Source organism: Phyllobates terribilis, unplaced genomic scaffold, assembly GCF_046119375.1.
Source record: "Phyllobates terribilis strain yellow unplaced genomic scaffold, ASM4611937v1 Scaffold_2__4_contigs__length_985480577, whole genome shotgun sequence".
Classification (NCBI taxonomy): Eukaryota; Metazoa; Chordata; class Amphibia; order Anura; family Dendrobatidae; genus Phyllobates; species Phyllobates terribilis.
Window position 1 is genome coordinate 693509465 of NW_027362762.1, and position 20099 is coordinate 693529563.

Consider the following 20099-nt stretch of genomic DNA (forward strand, 5'->3'; position numbering starts at 1 on the left):
AACTGGTGTAGTGAATCCGACATTACCGTCTCCTCACTCAGTGAATTCCATATTCTCACTGCTCTTACCGTAAAGAACCCCTTCCTATGCTGGTGCTGAAACCTTTTCTCTTCCAGTCTTAGTGAATGCCCACTTGTTACCGTAATATCCCTCCTTTTGAACAAATCCCGGGCAAGGTCTCTATACTGTCCCCTAACATATTTGTACACATTTATTATGTCCCCCCTCAACCTTCTCTTTTCCAGGCTGAATAGTCCAAGTTTTGCCAACCTCTCTGGGTATTGCAGTCCCTCCATTACCCTTATTAATTTTGTTGCCCTCCTTTGTACCTTTTCAAGCTCATTTATATCCTTTCTATATATTGGGGCCCATAACTGAGCACAGTATTCCAAGTGTGGTCTGACCAGTGCTTTGTACAGTGGAAGAACAATGTTCTCATCCTTTGCAGCTATACCTCTTCTGATACATCCCATTACCCTGTTTGCCCTTACAGCAGCGGCCTGACTTTGGGCACTCCAATTTAGTTTGCTATCAATCAAGATGCCCAAGTCCTTCTCCATCTCTGAATTCCCCAATGGTTTCCCATTCAGTGAGTACTGGTGACTTCCATTTTTCCTTCCCATATGTATGACCTTACATTTCTCCTCGTTAAACCTCATTTGCCATTTAATGCTCCACCTACCCAGCTTATCCAAATCCCTCTGTAGGTCTTCACTATCCTCTTTTGTATTAATTGTTTTACATAACTTTGTGTCATCTGCAAATATTGATATTTTACTATTTATCCCGTTGACTATGTCGTTAATAAAGATATTAAATAACATTGGGCCTAGTACAGACCCCTGTGGTACCCCACTAGTGACGCTTACCCAATCTGAGTATATTCCATTTATAACCACCCTCTGCCTTCTATCCTTTAGCCAGTTTGCTACCCACTTGCAGACATTTTCCCCCAGCCCCATCATTCTCATTTTGTATACCAACCTATTATGTGGCACGCTATCGAACGCTTTTGAGAAGTCGAGATACACGACATCCACTGGTTCCCCCTGATCTACTCGAGAGCTAACCTCCTCGTAGAAGTCAATCAGGTTTGTTTGGCAGGAGCGATTCCTCATGAATCCATGTTGGTTCGGGGTTAATAGATTATTAGCATCAAGATGCTCCATGATTGCCTCATTAATAAAGCCTTCAAAAATTTTGCCCACAACGGACGTCAGACTCACCGGCCGATAGTTTCCGGTGTTACTTTTTGCTCCCTTTTTGAATATTGGCACTACATTCGCCTGTCGCCAATCAAGTGGTACAGACCCAGTCTCAACAGAGTCCTTAAATATAAGATATAACGGTCTGTCTATCACATTACTTAGTTCCCTTAGTACCCGTGGGTGTATGCCATCAGGTCCTGGTGATTTGTTTATTTTAATGTTACTGAGGCGTTTCTGTACCCCAGCTTGGGTTAGATTTGTCATACTTAGTGGAGGATTAAGTTTGTCACTTCTCATTTCGCCTGTTAGTTCTTTTTCCTTTGTGAAAGTTGACGAAAAAAATGTATTTAATAGATTATCTTTATCCTCATCTTTCTCTATGATTTTGCCTTCATCACTTTTTATCGGTCCAATATTATTCGATTTAATCCTATATAATGGGCCTACATATAGTATAATGGCCCCACACTGTGTAATAGCCTGCACTAGCCCTCCAAACAGTAGAATGGTCCCCACACAGCCCTCCACACAGCATGATGGATCCCACACAAACCTTCACACTGTATAATTGCTTGCATACAGTATAATGACCCCCCACATAGCCCTGCAAATAATATAATGGCCCCACATAGACTTCCATATAGTATAATGTGCCCCCTGTAATTCTCAATATAGTATAATTAGCCCCCATAATCCTCCATATAGTATAATTCGCCCAAATAATCCTCCATATAGTATAATGCACTCCCCATGATCCTTCATAGAAAATAATGCACTCCTCATGGTCCTCCATAGAATATAATGCTCTTCCCATGGTCCTTCATACAATATAATGCACCCCCATGGTCCTACGTATAATATAATGCACTCCCCATGGTACTCCATACAATATAATGCACCCCTCATGGTCCTCCATAGAATGTAATGCACTACCCATGGTCCTTCATACAATAAAATGCACCCCCATGGTCCTCCATAGAATATAATGCACTCCCCATGGTCCTCCATACAATAAAATCCTCCTCACATGGTCCTCCATAGAATGTAATGCACTTTCCATGGTCCTCCATACAATAAAATGCACCCCCATGGTCCTCCATACTATATAATGCATCCTTCCCTATGGTCCTACATACAATATAAAGCTTCCCCATATTCCTCCATACAATATAATGCACCCCCATGGTCCTCCATACAATATAATGCACCCCCATGGTCCTCCATACAATATAATGCACTCCCCATGGTCCTCCATACAGTATAATGCACCCCCCATGGTCCTCCATACAATATAATGCACCCTCCATGGTCCTCCATACAATATAATGCACCCTCCATGGTCCTCCATACAATATAATGCACTGCCCATGGTCCTCCATACAATATAATACACCCCCATGGTCATCTATACAATATAATGCGCCACCCATGGTCCTCCATACAATATAATGCACCCTCATGGTCCTCCACACATTATAATGCACCCCCAGGGTCCTCCATACAATATAATACACCCCCCATGGTCCTCCATACATTATCACGCACCCCCCCCATGGTTCTCCATACAATATAATGCATCCCCCATGGTCCACCATACAGTATAATGCACCCCCCATGGTCCTCCATACAATATAATACACCCCCCATGGTCCTCCATACATTATCATGCACCCCCCATGGTTCTCCATACAATATAATGCACCCCCATGGTCCACCATACAGTATAATGCACTCCCCATAGTCCTCCATACATTATAATACACCCCCCATGGTCCTCCATACAGAATAATGCACTCCCCATGATCCTCCATACAGTATAATGCATTCCCCATGGTCCTCCATACAATATAATGCACCCCCCATGGTCCAGCATACAGTATAATGCACTCCCCATGGTCCTCCATACATTATAATACACCCCCCATGGTCCTCCATACAGAATAATGCACTCCCCATGATCCTCCATACAATGTAATGCACCCCCCATGGTCCTCCATACAATATAATGCGGCCCCCATGGTCCTCCATACATTATAATCCACCCCCCATGGTCCTTCATACTCTATTATAGCCACTGGATTTAAAAAGAAAAATGAATACAGTATTTACCTCTCCTTGTTCCACCAGATGCTCCGGGCTCTTGAGCATGTGGTGTAAAGCGCCGTACATCTCAGAACAGCAGGTGCCTTGTAATGATGTCATCGCGCCTGCTGCTCTGACACATCAGACGCCGAGGAAGAATGATGGGGGTGGAAACGTCTGCTGATGCTCCCTCTTCCATCATAATTGCTCGCGGAGGGGATAACGGTGCCGGTGCTGACGGGCGGAGGGGGAATACGGTGCGGGCGCTGACACCGGGCCACCTCCCCAGCTCACGAGCCCCATGGCAGTCGCTAGGCCTGCCTGACATCAAAGCGGATCTTGTACTGTGTTCTGACAGGTAACGTCAGGACTACATTACCGATGCTGTCACTGTGTGCAACACATCCTGATGCTGAACAGTGGCTATTAAGGCAGAATACAACACTGGCAGTGTGGAGCCCACTCAGGAAAAGGATTGGCAGAAGTACGCTCCTCAAATCTGCTGCAGCGCCATGCCTCACAATTTTGAAAGATAGGAAAGGGTAACATGTACAGCAGTGTGCACAGCACACCGGAATTAATTTTTTTGCACTAAGGTTTTGTTCTAACCTCGACCATTTATATGCGCCCTTACAGAAATAGTGCCCCTAGAAAAACCCATTAGTTTTCCCACACAGTATGGATACAACGATCATGGTCCTCACATAGTATGATGCCCCAACAGTTCCCTCACGCACAGCCAGTATGATGCACACAGTGCCCCCTTTTCCCCACACAAGTTTGGTATTGCCATAATCCGCGGATATTGGACTGCACTCTGCTGTCATCTGAGTGCAGTCCGATATTTTCCATGCACCCATTGACTTGAATGGGTGAGTGGTTTCTGATTTCTAAATGAAATTGCAGAATGCTGTTACTTTTTTCACTGGCAGATTCTGTTCAGGAAAAAAAATTGTGCATCAGCACTGCCCCGTTGAATAACATTGGTCAGTTGTCCGATTTATACGCTGGTATGAGCGAGCCCTAAGATGTAATATGCACAGCAGTTTCGTTTTGACATTGCTGTGCATTATGTTAATTTTAGGGAGCGCTTTTGTGTTGCTTTTTCAGATAGATTCTGGGCGAAATCCACCTGAAAATGATGTTGTGTACACATACCCTGACAACTGCAGAATTGTGGGATTTTTTTCACCATTATGCCCCACTTGGATTTTTTTTGCTGTTTTTCATTAAATTATATGGTAATTTACAAATCGTTCCGCAGTAAAGAAGCTCTCATACAACTATGTGAATGGTGTAATGCAGCGGCTTGCGGCATTACTGTAATGGTCCAGGGTGTGTTTTGGCCGACCATGTACCTCCCCCAGGTGACTGGTCACATGACTGTGACATCGCACAGGTCCTGTGTGCACAGAAGGTCTGATCACATGACTGTGACATCAGCACAGGTCCTGTGTGTGCACTAGAGGATATATAAACCCTGGTAGATTTGAGACAGGTGTGTAAGGCGTGAGGCCTGTTCCTGTGTGTGGGACACCGCTAGCCTGGAGAGGCCTAGTGAGGCCTAGTGAGGCCTAGTGAAGCCTGGCGAAGCCTGAAAGGCAGAGTCTGGATCCTTAGGTGTAAGCGATACCAGTAGCCTTGGAGGGCCCGAGGCTTGGAAGGCAAGAGTCCTGGAAGGCGGAGGCTGGATGTTAGGTGAGACAACATACCAGTAGCCTTTGAAGGTACGAGGGCTGGAGACCCCCATCTGGGAAGCCGTAAAGCCACAGTGGTGGCAGAACAAATCTGACTGAAGCAGCTAAAACCAGGCAAAGGTAAAACACTGCATTATATGGACGTTGCTATAAGTGACTTTGCTGGAGGCTGTAACTGGAGCCAAGTGGACCTGTCTGCCACTTGAAAGGCTCCTGGACATTATATATGTATGTCAGCGAGCCACTGAGTTGGATTCGGTGATAAGCAGTAGTGAAGTATAATAAACTGCTGGATTGTGAAATACTGGAAAACGTGGCTGGTGTGCTGTAATTGACCCGGTGCAGCGAGTGTCCCCCAGCGTGATGACTAACGCTGCCTTACAATGGAGATATAAATATAAATAAATAAAAAATTTAAATGCAAAAATAATAATAGTAATAATAATAATAATACAAATGTACAATTTGCAGCATCTTTAAGGAGTTAAATTGTAATAAATGAAAGTAAATACAGAGGCATTGAGTGTTCTGATTTCTGGCCATATACACCGTGCTTTTTGATGACGTCCCTAAGAGATTATATAGCAGAATGGTGCTTAGTGAACATGGGCAGTAACATGCATTGTATAAAGAAGACAGGCACAGGCTCCTTAACGTATAACGTATGACAAGAGGAGACATGTATGTGTTACACCTACATGTCAGCATCCAATCAGCATCCTCGCACACAGCACATGACCTGCCCCAAAACACTTTATGGTCTCAGGGATGCAGACACAACACAAAGTAGTGAGACGTTTTCCTGACAGAAAGCTCTAGCGACTTGCTGTGTACTTGGAAGTATGTGCTTGTTTTATGTTTTCATTCAAAACTTCCTCAAGGCGACAGAAGGAGGAAGGTAAGGACTGGTTTTCCTACAATTACTACTCCCATACATCCTTACAGGTTATGTGTTTGTAGGTTACCGCACGGAAACTTTGGTGGAGTTGCTGAATAAGAGTAAGTTTATGGTAAATGATCTAGGATAGAGGGCACAAAAACTGCTCTGAAAACGCTCATAAGAATCTTCCAGCTAATTTCTACTGTAGATATAAAATGTCTACACATCCTTGTTAAAGTGCTCGGGTTTTGGCATGTAAAAAAAGCATACCAAGACGAATAACTTCAGAACATTTTCCACCTTTTAGGTCACCTATAATCTGTACAATTTAATTGAGAAACAAACTCAGATATTTTTGGGTGGGAAAAGAAATATAACTAAAATAATGTGGTTGCATAATTATGCACAGCCCTAAACCAGTGGTGTACCTAGAGTCTGATGGGCCCTGGTGCAAGATTTGGACCAGGGCCCCCCCATCCTGAATAAATTATATATATGCGTAAACCATCCTGGTATATACAAGTGCTTCTCACTAAATTAGAATATCATCAAAAAGTTAATTTATTTCAGTTCTTCAATACAAAAAGTGAAACTCCTATTATATAGAGTCATTACAAACAGAGGGATCTATTTCAAGTGTTTATTTCTGTTAATGTTGATGATTATGGCTTACAGCCAATGAAAACACAACAGTCATTATCTCAGTAAATTAGAATAATTAACAAAAAACACCTGCAAAGGCTTTCTAAGCATTTAAAAAAGGTCCCTTAGTCTGTTTCAGTAGGCTCCACAATCATGGGGAAGACTTGTTTCAGTAGGCTCCACAATCATGGGGAAGACTGCTGACTTGACAGATGTCAAGAAGGCAGTCATTGACACACTCCACAAGGAGGGTAAGCCACAAAAGGTCATTGCTAAAGAAGCTGGCTATTCACAGAGTGCTGTATCCAAGCATGTTAATGGAAAGTTGAGTGGAAGGGAAAAGTGTGGTAGAAAAAGGTGCACAAGCAACCGGGATAACCGCAGTCTTGAAAGAATTGTTAAGAAAAGGCCATTCAAAAATTTGGAGGATATTCACAAGGAGTGGACTGCTGCTGGAGTCATTGCTTCAAGAGCCACCACACACAGACGTATCCAGGACATGGGCTACAAGTGTCGCATTCCTTGTGTCCAGCCAATCATGACCAATAGACAACGCCAGAAACATCTTACCGGGGCCAAGGAGAAAAAGACCTGGACTGTTGTACAGTGGTCCAAGGTGTTGTTTTCAGATGAAAGTAAATTTTGCATTTCATTTGGAAATCAAGGTCCCAGAGTCTGAAGGAAGAGTGGAGAGGCCACAATCCAAGCTGCTTGAGGTCTAGTGTGAAGTTTCCACAATCAGTGATGGTTTGGGGAGCCACGTCATCTGCTGCTGTAGGTCCACTGTGTTTTATCAAGACCAAAGTCAGCGCAGCCGTCTACCAGGAAATTTTAGAGCACTTCATGCTTCCCTCTGCTGACAAGCTTTTTGGAGATGAAAATTTCATTCTCCAGCGGGACGTGGCCCCTGTCCACACTGCCAAAAGTACCAATACCTGGTTTACAAACAACATTATCACTGTGCTTGATTGGCCAGCAAACTCGCCTGACCTTAACCCCATAGAAAATCTATGGGGTATTGTCAAGAGGAAGATGAGAGACACCAGACCCAACAATGCAGAAGGACTGAAGGCTGCTATCAAAGCAACCTGGGCTTCCATAACACCTCAGCAGTGCCACAGGCTGATTGTCTCCACATTGATGCGGTAATTGATGCAACAAGAGCCCCGACCAAGTATTGAGTGGATTTACTGAACATACATTTAAGTAGGCAAACATTTCAGATTTTAAAAACATTTTTCTAGCTGTTGTTATAAAGTATTCTAATTTACTGAGATAATGAATTTTGTGTTTTCATTGGCTGTAAGCCATAATCATCAACATTAACAGAAATAAGCACTTGAAATAGATCACTCTGTTTGTAATGACTCTATATAATATATGAGTTTCACTTTTTGTATTGAAGAACTGAAATAAATTTACTTTTTGATGATATTCTAATTTAGTGAGATGCACCAGTATGTTCCCTGTTCTGCCCCAGTTCTTTAATGTATAGAAGAAAATAAACTATTATACTCATCAGATGCATATATAGAAGTCACGGGGCTCCAAAGAAGAAGTATAATGCACCCCCCATAGTCCTCCATATAGTATAATGCATCCCATAGTCCTCTATATAATATACTGCACAGCTCATATTCATCCATGTAGTATAATTCACAGCCCATAATCCTCCATAAAGTATAATGCACAGCCCATAGTCCTTCATAAAGTATAATACACAGCCTATAGTCCTCCATAAAGTATAATGCACAGCCTATGGTCATCCATGTAGTATAATGCACAGCCCATAGTCATCCATATAGTATAATGCACCTCATAGTCATCCATAAACTATAATGCACCCCCATAGCCATCCTATAAAGTATAATTCACCCCCATAGTCATCCTATAAAGTATAATGCACCCCCATAATCATCCATAGTAGTATTATGCACCCTCCATAGCCATCCATAGTAGTATAATGCACCCCCATAGTCATCCATAGTAGTATAATGCACCCTCATCGTCATCCATAGTAGTATAATGCACCTCATTGTCATCCATAGTAGTATAATGCACCCCCATAGGCATATATAGTAGTATAATTCACCCCAGTCATCCTATAATGTAAAATGCACCCCTATAGTCATCCATAGTAGTATAATGCACCCCATAGTCATCCAAAGTAGTATAATGCACCGCCATAGACATACATAGTAGTATAATACACTCCAGTCATCCTATAAAGTATAATGCACCCCTATAGTCATCCATAGTAGTATAGTGCACCCCATAGTCATCCATAGTAGTATAATGCACCCCCATAGTTATATATAGTAGTATAATGAACCCCATTGTCAACCATAAAGTATAATGCACCCCCATAGTCATCCTATAAAGTATAATTCACCCCATCATCAATAGTAGTAATATTATGCACCCCCCATAGTCATCCATAGTAGTATTATGTACCCTCATAATCATATATAGTAGTATAATGCACCCCAGTCATCCTATCAAGTATAATACACCCCTATAGTCATCCATAGTAGTATAGTGCACCCCATTGTCATCCTTAGTGGTATAATGCACCCCCATAGTCATATATAGTAGTATAGTGCACCCCAGTCATCCTATAAAGTGTAATGCACCCCCATAGTCATCCATAGTAGTATAGTGCAACCTCATAGTAATCCATAGTAGTATAATGCACCCCCATAATTATATATAGTAGTATAATGTACCCCAGTCATCTTAAAAAATATAATGCACCCCCATTTTCATCCATAGTAGTATAATGCATCTCCATAGTGATCCATAGTAGTATAATGCACCCTCATAGTTATAGTAGAATAATACATCCCCATAGTCATCCATAGTAGGATTATGCACCTCAGTCATCCTATAAAGTATAATGCCCCCCATTGTCATTTATAGTAGTATAATGCACCCCCATAGTCATCCATAGTAGTATATTGCACCTCCATGGTCATCCATAGTAGTATAAAGCACCCAAGTCATAGTATAATGCACCCCCATTGTCATCCATAGTAGTAGAATGCACCCCCATAGTCATCCTATAAAGTATAATGCACCCTATTGGCATCCATAGTAGTATAATGCACCTCATATTTAAAAATAAATAAATACTCACTGTCCCTTCGCTCCTGCGCCGCGCGCTTCCTCTTATGCAGCCAGCAGCTGACTCCAGCGTGCAAAGGGAGCGTGAGTCGTCAATGCCATGCGCCCTGTGACATGCACATGACGTCAGCTGCTAGCCTCTGATTGGCCGGCAGCGTGGATTGTGGTGAGCAGACCCGCGCGTCACAATGCACTTCAACTGTATGTGTGTCCGAGGACGCACATTCAGTTGAAGCTTTTGCTGGCGTTAGCAGGCCCTCACCTGCCGTGCCCCTGACCCGCCGTGCCCGGTGGCGACCGCTGCGGCCGCGGTTGTTATGCCACTGCCCTACACTAATACTTTATTAAAGTACCATTTGAATTTGTGACAGCAAATAGACTTTTCACAGAGAACGAGAGCAGAGCAGGGTTGCTAGTGCCACCTACAGGAGATAGCAATCCTAAAAGTCAGTATCATACCTAGTCTTCCCTCCCAGCCCCAACTTTCTCTGCTTGCCTAAAAGCTTACTGGCTCAACTACACAGTCAGTGAGATATTAATCAAACAGAGGAACATGGTGCTGGGAGAGTAATAGAAGCAGGGAGGCCGAGATTTGAGAAGTGCTTTGACACTACCAGAGCACTTAAGCCTTATTTGCATATGAATTAAAACTGTATTTTTTCAGTCAGGGAGCAGCATATTGTATCAGTAATGGTGTGGATGACATTATTTTATAGAGAGAAACATGGCCATATAAACAATTTATTTTAATAGACTTCTTTCAAAGAGCTTTGCCACATGAGGCTATAAAGCCAAAGTAAAATTGCTATTTGTATTCAGCTGTTTTGGGGTTTTACCCATCATTAGTGCAAAGTAGGAGGACTGGTTTGCTTTGTGAGAGACCTCCGCCTGCATATCTAAGGGGGAAAGTTTATTTTATGGAGAGCGCCAAGCTGGTGTAGGGAGACTTAGACCATGCAATGCTTCCCTGAGAAATGAGAATTGCACAGCCTATAAGTCTCCGTACGACAGCTCTCTACAACGAGAACCTTTGCCTGTAGAATTAATTTCTAGTGAGACACAGCGAGACCCCGGTCTTGAGATAGTGTCGGGACTCGCAACTATTGGACATTCATGGCATGTCCTGTAGATATGCTGTGCCAGATGTGAGAAACTCTGCAATGACCACGCCTTAACACCTATAAAGGGAATCGGTCATGTCAAAAAATTTATCAACCTGCAGATATGGGGTAATCTGAAGGTTAATAGCATTTTGTTGGAAATTTATTGTTTTCGGCAGCCTCTGGCTTTCAGTATCAGTGCATAGTAAGTGGCGGCTGTTACTACGCTCCCTGGCACTGACAGATAGCCGGCTCTATAGTGCATCAGTGCTAAGCCAGCTGTCAGTCAGTGTTTGTGAGTGGTTACAGCCACCCACTATGTAAATCTCATCAGTATCTCAGGAGCCTTAATCCATTGTTCAAATAGTGACTAGGCCCATTGTGTGAGTGTTGAAAATAGATCAGGCGGAGCCGTCACCACAGGCAGTCTCACATGCAGACCCAGGTGATGGGTTCGACCTGAGAAAAAAACCTCCACTAATGCACACTTAGCTTTGGGGGGGGGGGGGGAGTGAGAGCAGTTCTGCCCATTGAGGGGGCTGATCCCAGTGAAAGAGAAAAGCCACATGTTTAGTGGGGAGTTGGTGGAATGTCGTTGAAGGGATAGGATCTAGTCTGAGGACCTGGACCATGGATGACTTATGGAGCAGAGATCGGATGCCGACTAGGCTGAATAAACGTACTAAAGTTGTGGTATCTGTGGTATGGATTTGATAAATTTTCTTAAAAGACTGTTGCTACTGTATACCTTTGCTTCTATCATTTTATCTGTCATATGGAGAATCGTGGACTGTGACTACAGACTATACTGGCTGGAGATACGAAATCTGTGGGCCAACGAAAAGTTGGGGGATAGTGAGTATCGCTTGGCACAAAGGCAGTGGAACTACCTTCCCGGGGAGGTGATCTTGTGAAGTGAGACAATTGTATATTTGACATTTACCTGGAATTGCTGTATTACCATGGATGTAAGGAATAAAATAGTATTGCATCATTAACCTGCCTAGGTAATTAATAAAAACCACAATCTCAGATGTTCACAAAAAGTCTTTACAGTTTCCTCGCTACTCTATCTAACTGCTTCATTTCTATTTTTTTTACCAACTTCCTGTTTGATGATTCTTTAAGAATCTCCAGTGCATGCAGGGCTACTCAACTGAGACATCAACAGGGGGCAGAGGCTGCAGTCAGTACTGCAGTCTTTGTGCCCACCCTGAAATAAAGCATCATCGGTGACATGCATTTCAAGGGCTGGGCTAGTCCCTGCTCTACTGAGCATGCCTCGGTTGTCAAATCCAAAATATGATCAGTAAGATCTTTTCACTATGCAATATTCTTTTTAATGCTCAGTGACAGTGTGCTCCTTCGCCAGCTCTGGTGAGAAGCAACGAGTTGGCAACAGAGTGCACTGTCAGTGTGCATTGTAAGGAGAGAACCCAGCAAGCAAGAAAAGCAAAGACCAGCCCTGCTCCCAAAACCGGTCACTTTGGCTCGTGTGACTGTTATGACCTTTTGCGAATGTGATGCATAGCCAGACAGCAGCTTCTGACAGCGTTTCTGAGGAATCTTAGCCCATTTGTTATGGTTAATGGCCTCTGGATGCAAAAACATAGGAAAAGCATTGAATGTTCCCAGAGATACAGCTGTAAGCATAGTTCTTAAAGATCAAAGTAAAAGGCGCACTGACAACAGTATTTGGACAAGGAAGTGGACGATATGACCAGCTGACACTAGGTACTAGATTCCCGAGGAGGCAGGTGGTCAAAAATCTTCGAGTTACTGAAGCAAGATTTGGTGACTGCAGGCTGTGGGGTTTCAGCTTGTACAGTACTCCAGTACACAGTACTTGCATGCCATGACTCCAAGATGTACGCCTCTTCTGATCCAAAAGCATAAGAAAAGTTATATCCAATATTCTGAAAACTATATAAATAAGCCACAGTAATTTTCAGATTCTGTTCTGTAGAATGATAAAACAAAATCAGAGCTTATAGATCTTCGATATGTCTGTTGAAGGAAGAATAAAGCATAGGCTGAAAAGAACATACTGCCTACAGTGAAGTATGGCGGTGGATTGGTCATGCTGTGTGGCTGTTTTTCTTCTTCTAGAACTGGAAACTTGCAACTTGTGGAAGACAAGAAGGATTAAATCAAGTGTCAGGAAATCCTAGGGAAAAACATCATCCCTTTTGTGAAGAACCTGAAGCTTGGTGTAGCGCCGGCGTCCCTGCCCTCTGCTAGGCAGGGACGCTGTTCCCCTCACCCCTCTGCTCCGAGCCCGGCGTCCTCCTCCCGCTCTGCTGGCAGCGCGCGCTCGTTCCCGGCCACTGTGCTTAGGGCGCGCGCGCGCGCGCTCCCTCCCTCTTAAAGGGGCCGCGCGCGCCGTCCTAAGGAGTCCCCGGCCAATGGCCGGAGGACTTCACCATATATAAGGCACCTCCTCCAAAATGGAGGTGCCCGAGCAATGTTGTTGCACTGTTCACTACTCTGCTTCAGCCCTCAGGTCCCGTTGCCAGATTCCTGCCAGTTTGCTGTCTGATTCCTGCCTGATATTCCGCTTACCTGCCTGCTAGCCTGATGTCCGACGGTCTGCCTACCGACTCCTGTCAGTCTGTCTAAGGACCAGCTTGCCTGCTCACCTGGGAGCGCTCTTCTGCTACCTGCCTGCTAGCCTGAGGTCCGACGGTCTGCCCTCCAACTCCTGTCAGTCTGTCTATGGACCAGCTTGCCCGCTCACCTGGGAGCGCACATCTGCTACCTGCCTGCTAGCCTACCTGGAGGCTCCGCCGTCACGTGCTGTGACCACCTGCCATTCCAGAGACTCCTGCCCGCTCACCTGGGAGCGCACACCTGCTACCTGCCTGCTAGCCTACCTGGAGGCTCCGCCGTCACGTGCTGTGACCACCTGCCATTCCAGAGACTCCTGCCCGCTCACCTGGGAGCGCACACCTGTTACCTGCCTGCTAGCCTACCTGGAGGCTCCGCCGTCACGTGCTGTGACCACCTGCCATTCCAGAGACTCTCACCTGGGAGCACACATCTACCATCTGCCTGCTACCCTACCTGGAGGCTCTGCCATCACAGGTCGTACCTACCCTTTACCCAGAGACTGCCCCGGTCACTTGCCGTGACCTCCTGCCCGTTCATCCAGAGACTGCCCCGGTCACTTGCCGTGACCTCCTGCCCGTTCATCCAGAGACTGCCCCGGTCACTTGCCGTGACCTCCTGCCCGTTCATCCAGAGACTGCCCCGGTCACTGGCCGTGACCTCCAGCCCGTTCACTCAGAGACTGTCCCGGTCACCTGCTGTGACTGCCTGCCCGTCTTCCCTGGTCGCCACCAGCTCCCTTACAAGGACCGCCCCCTTGTATAGTAGCTCAGAGGTTCCGCCTCCCAGACCCGTTACAGTTTGCTCGGGCCATGGAACCCGGTGGCACCCAAGCTCCCTCACTCTCGGACCTGTGTCATGAACTGTCCCGTCAGAGGTCCCAACAGGAGTCCATCCTGGGTCACCTGCGGAATGTCAATTCTCGCCTGGACACTCTGACTGCTCCACCAGCAACCACCGCCAGTGCCATGACTCGTAATCCGGCAGCTCCGCTGCCCACCAATACTATGGTATCCTACCCCGGACCCCGGCTTTCTGCACCTCCTCGCTTCGGAGGCGACTCCGCCCAGGCTCGGGGCTTTATAAATCAGTGCACCCTGCACTTTGAACTCCTGTCCCACCAGTTTAACTCCGACCGGGCCAAAATTGCCTTCATCCTGTCCCATCTCACCGGAGAGGCCCTGGCCTGGCTAAATCCTCTATGGGAGAGAGGAGACCCCCTGGTGTCCGACTTGCCTGCCTTTCTCACGGCTTTCCGGAAAGTCTTCGACGAACCTGGACGGAAGACCTCATCCGCATCATCTCTGCTACGCCTCCGTCAGGGAAGTCTCACCGTGGACCAATATGCCATACGGTTCCGTACCCTTGCCTCGGAGCTGGCCTGGGATAACGACGCTCTGGTATCTGTCTTCTGGGAGGGTCTGTCCGGCCGTATTAAAGATGAACTTGCCGGTCGAGACATTCCTACCACTCTCGATGACCTAATAACTCTTGCCACCCGGATTGACCTACGGTTCCAGGAGCGTGCCAAAGAAGTCACCCGTGAGAGGAGGTTCCCACGTCTAGCTCCTACTTTTCAGAAATCCGTCACTCCCTCCGTTTCTCCCCAGGTACACTCTCCTGAGCCTATGCAGGTCGACCAGACCAAGATGGTCAAAACCCGTCAGGACTTACGCCGTGCCGAGGGGAGCTGCTTCTACTGTGGCAGTAAGGAGCACCGGATCCGTACCTGCCCGGAGAGGTCGGGAAACGCGTGTGTCTAGGTTCGCTCAGAGAGGTCGACCTAGACAAGAATAAATCCTCTCCATCTCTGCTGCTGTCAGTCTCAATTATCTGCGGGGAGAATCGTTTTTTCGAACTAGCCCAACTTGACTCTGGAGCGGCCGGGAATCTTATTTCACAGGCCCTGGTAGAAAAATACCGCATTCCCACCAAACCTCTGGCTATACCATTATCTGTCGCTGCTGTGGATGGGGGCCTCTTACCACGTCCCATCCAACTCATCACCGAATCCGTAACTCTGCAGGTGGGAATGCTGCATTCTGAAAGCATCTCTTTTCATGTTCTGCCTGGACTCTCTCACGCCCTCTTACTAGGTCTACCTTGGCTCCAGAGACATGCACCCTTGCTTGACTGGCAGACCGGAGAAGTCCTTCGCTGGGGACAGGACTGTCATAAGACTTGTTTGGTTCCTGTTCATCCCGCCCGTCCTTCTCCTACCCCAACTAATCTACCTGGACTTCCGATTCCCTATTGGTCATTTGCTGATGTCTTTAATAAAAAGGAGGCAGAGACATTACCCCTCCTAGACCATACGACTGTCCTATCGACCTGTTACCCGGTGCTACGCCTCCCCGTGGGCGTATTTACCCATTGTCCGCTGCTGAGACCCGGTCGATGTCCGAATATATTGAGGAGAATTTGGCCAGGGGATTCATCCGGAAATCTACCTCCCCGGCGGGAGCAGGCTTCTTTTTCGTAAAAAAGAAGGACGGCTCTCTCCGTCCCTGTATAGACTATAGAGGCCTTAACCAGATCACGGTGAAGAATAAGTACCCCCTTCCGCTCATTCCAGAATTATTTGATCGTCTGAGGGGGGCTAGAATCTTCACCAAACTGGACCTCCGTGGGGCGTACAACCTGGTCCGTATCCGTCAAGGGGATGAATGGAAGACTGCATTCAACACCCGGGACGGCCACTATGAATATCTGTTAATGCCCTTTGGTCTCTGTAACGCTCCTGCCGTCTTTCAAGAGTTGGTCAATGACATCTTCCGGGACCTTCTCTACTCCTGCGTAGTGGTGTACCTGGACGACATCTTGGTCTTCTCTCCGGATCTCCAGACTCATCGGAGAGACGTTCGTCAGGTCCTGCTCAGGCTCAGGCAGAATCACCTCTTCACTAAATATGAGAAGTGCCTCTTTGAGCAGACCTCGCTTCCGTTTTTGGGCTACATTATTTCTCAGACCGGCCTATGAATGGATCCAGAGAAACTGTCTGCCATCGAGAAATGGCCCCGACCGGAGGGGTTGAAGGCCATTCAGCGGTTCCTGGGCTTCGCCAACTACTACCGCCTCTTCATACCGCACTTCTCTTACCGGACTGCCCCAATTTCCGCGCTCACCCGTAAGGGCACTAATCCCAGAGAGTGGCCGCCCGAAGCAGAGGAGGCCTTTCTTTCCTTAAAACAGGCCTTCTCTTCCGCCCCGGTGCTGCATCGCCCAGATGGCAACAAGCAGTTCTTCCTGGAGGTTGACGCCTCCTCCTCTGGAGCCGGAGCGGTACTTACCCAAAAATCATCTTCCGGGAGAATGGTAACTTGTGGCTTCTTCTCCAAACTCTTCTCCTCTTCTGAGCGCAACTATTCCATTGGAGATCGAGAGTTATTGGCCATCAAGCTGGCATTGGAGGAGTGGCGTTACCTGCTCGAAGGGGCTCTTCACCCGGTAATAATTTACACTGACCACAAGAACTTGGCTTACCTCCAGCATGCCCAGAGACTTAACCCGCGCCAAGCTCGGTGGTCCTAGTTTTTTGCTCGCTTTGATTTTATTCTTCATTTTCGCCCGGCTGACAAAAACATCAAGGCGGACGCCTTATCCCGATCCTTTCTGGTGTCTGATCTCGAGGAAGAACCGAAACACATCATCGATCCCGCCAGAGTAATGCAGGTGGCTCTCGTGAGTCTAAATTGTCTCCCTCCCGGCAAGACGTTCGTATCAGTACCTGATCGGGAGAAGATCCTACACTGGGGTCACTCGTCTAAACTAGCTGGCCACGCCGGTCAGAAAAAGACCCTCCAGCTTATTACCCGGCACTACTGGTGGCCTACCCTGCACAAGGACGTAATAGACTTTGTTTCTGCCTGTGTGTCCTGCGCCCGCAACAAGGTTCCGAGACATCTGCCAGCCGGTCGCCTCCTTCCGCTCCCAGTACCTGCTGCCCCCTGGCAGCATATAGCAATGGACTTTATAACTGATCTCCCCGTCTCTGCCGGTTGTACGGTCATTTGGGTGGTCGCTGACCGCTTTTCCAAGATGGCTCATTTCGTTCCCCTGCCAGGCCTCCCGTCTGCACCCGAGCTGGCTAAAGACTTTATCCGCCACATTTTCTGTCTTCATGGCCTGCCCCTCCACATCGTGTCGGATCGTGGGGTACAGTTCACCTCACGCTTCTGGAGAGCCACTTGTAAACTGCTAGACGTCACCCTGGACTTCTCCTCCGCTTACCACCCACAGTCTAATGGTCAAGTGGAGCGGATCAATCAGAACCTGACCAGTTACCTCCGGCACTTCGTTAATGCCCACCATTCAGACTGGGTGGATCTCCTGCCATGGGCCGAATTTTCTTACAACAATCACGAGAGCGAATCTTCCTCCAAATCCCCGTTTTTTGTAGTCTTCGGTCAGCATCCTCGGATCCCATTTCCCGTCTCCACCTCGGTGGACAATCCGGCTGCGGAATCTCTGGTTAACAAATTTTCCTCCATATGGGAGAGTACCCGATCCGCACTCCTTCTGTCATCCGAGCGTGTGAAAAGACATGCTGACAAAAAACGTCTGGATCCTCCTCAATTCCGTCCAGGGGATAAGGTCTGGCTCTCGCCCAAGTATGTCCGGCTCAAGATTCCTTCCTATAAGTTAGGGCCTTGGTTCATCGGTCCTCTGGAGGTCATCAGTCAAATCAACCCGGTGGCCTATAAATTGAAACTCCCGGCCAACTTGCGGATCCCTAACTCCTTCCATGTATCTCTCCTCAAACCTGTGGTACTTAACTCTTTTTCCAAGTCTACAGGTACGCCTCCTGCTCCGGTTTCCGCTGAAAACGAATTTGAGGTAGAGAACATTCTGGCCACCAAAAGGGTAAGAGGGAAGACCTTTTTTCTAGTAGATTGGAAGGGGTTTGGTCCTGAAGAGAGAACGTGGGAGCCCCGGGAGAACATCCATGCCCCTCTCATCCTAGCTAAATTTCTCTCTGGCCTAAAAAAGGGGGGTCCTAAAGGGGGGGGTACTGTAGCGCCGGCGTCCCTGCCCTCTGCTAGGCAGGGACGCTGTTCCCCTCACCCCTCTGCTCCGAGCCCGGCGTCCTCCTCCCGCTCTGCTGGCAGCGCGCACTCCTTCCCGGCCACTGTGCTTAGGGCGCGCGCGCGCTCCCTCCCTCTTAAAGGGGCCGCGCGCGCCGTCCTAAGGAGTCCCCGGCCAATGGCCGGAGGACTTCACCATATATAAGGCACCTCCTCCAAAATGGAGGTGCCCGAGCAATGTTGTTGCACTGTTCACTACTCTGCTTCAGCCCTCAGGTCCCGTTGCCAGTTACCTGCCAGATTCCTGCCAGTTTGCTGTCTGATTCCTGCCTGATATTCCGCTTACCTGCCTGCTAGCCTGAGGTCCGACGGTCTGCCTACCGACTCCTGTCAGTCTGTCTAAGGACCAGCTTGCCCGCTCACCTGGGAGCGCTCTTCTGCTACCTGCCTGCTAGCCTGAGGTCCGACGGTCTGCCCTCCAACTCCTGTCAGTCTGTCTATGGACCAGCTTGCCCGCTCACCTGGGAGCGCACATCTGCTACCTGCCTGCTAGCCTACCTGGAGGCTCCGCCGTCACGTGCTGTGACCACCTGCCATTCCAGAGACTCCTGCCCGCTCACCTGGGAGCGCACACCTGCTACCTGCCTGCTAGCCTACCTGGAGGCTCCGCCGTCACGTGCTGTGACCACCTGCCATTCCAGAGACTCCTGCCCGCTCACCTGGGAGCGCACACCTGTTACCTGCCTGCTAGCCTACCTGGAGGCTCCGCCGTCACGTGCTGTGACCACCTGCCATTCCAGAGACTCTCGCTTGCTCACCTGGGAGCACACATCTACCATCTGCCTGCTACCCTACCTGGAGGCTCTGCCATCACAGGTCGTACCTACCCTTTACCCAGAGACTGCCCCGGTCACTTGCCGTGACCTCCTGCCCGTTCATCCAGAGACTGCCCCGGTCACTTGCCGTGACCTCCTGCCCGTTCATCCAGAGACTGCCCCGGTCACTTGCCGTGACCTCCTGCCCGTTCATCCAGAGACTGCCCCGGTCACTTGCCGTGACCTCCAGCCCGTTCACTCAGAGACTGTCCCGGTCACCTGCTGTGACTGCCTGCCCGTCTTCCCTGGTCGCCACCAGCTCCCTTACAAAGACCGCCCCCTTGTATAGTAGCTCAGAGGTTCCGCCTCCCAGACCCGTTACACTTGGTCGTCATTGGATCTTCCACCAGAACAATGATCCCAAGCTTATGTCAAAGTCCACCAAGTCTTGGCTTCAGAACAAATCCTAGAAGATTATCAAGTGGCTGTCACAGTTGCCTGACTTGAACCCTGTGATAATCTTTGGTGAAATTTGAACGAGTCAGTTAAAGCAAGAATATTAGTGAATTGGGATTCATGGCTCATGAGAAATGGGCTAAGATTCCTTAGGAACGCTGTCAGAAGCTGGTGTCTGCCTATGTATCACATTTGCATCAAGTCATAACAGCCAAAGGGGCTCTACTAAGTTCTAAAGACCCTTGTTCTGTAGGGGTAGAATAATTCAGTCTGCTTTAGTAGTAGTGATTTTGGAGAAACCACTTCTTATATTAGTTGTGTATAGCTACTTAAATTGTTCTACTTTGGTTTATTGGAAACAGCATAAAGTTTCAAAATGTTATAATAAACCTAATTTGCATTGGGGGTTGAATAATTTTCACTGCTACTGTATATGGGTTCTCTACTTCAGTGGTGCAGAACAAC

General features: G+C 47.5%; 1 protein-coding gene across 10 annotated transcripts in view; it reads left to right on the top strand.

The window, feature by feature from the left end:
* Positions 1-20099, top strand: part of TRAF3IP3 (TRAF3 interacting protein 3) — a 290160-nt gene that overhangs the window by 179235 nt on the left and 90826 nt on the right. The window contains exon 1 of one of the 10 annotated variants that reach the window (XM_073667065.1): positions 5722-5885. The exons of the other annotated variants lie outside the window; for them this stretch is intronic. The gene's annotated coding sequence lies outside the window, so the exon portion shown is untranslated. Of the gene's footprint in view, positions 1-5721; positions 5886-20099 lie in introns of those variants that run through there. 10 annotated transcript variants of the gene reach the window in all.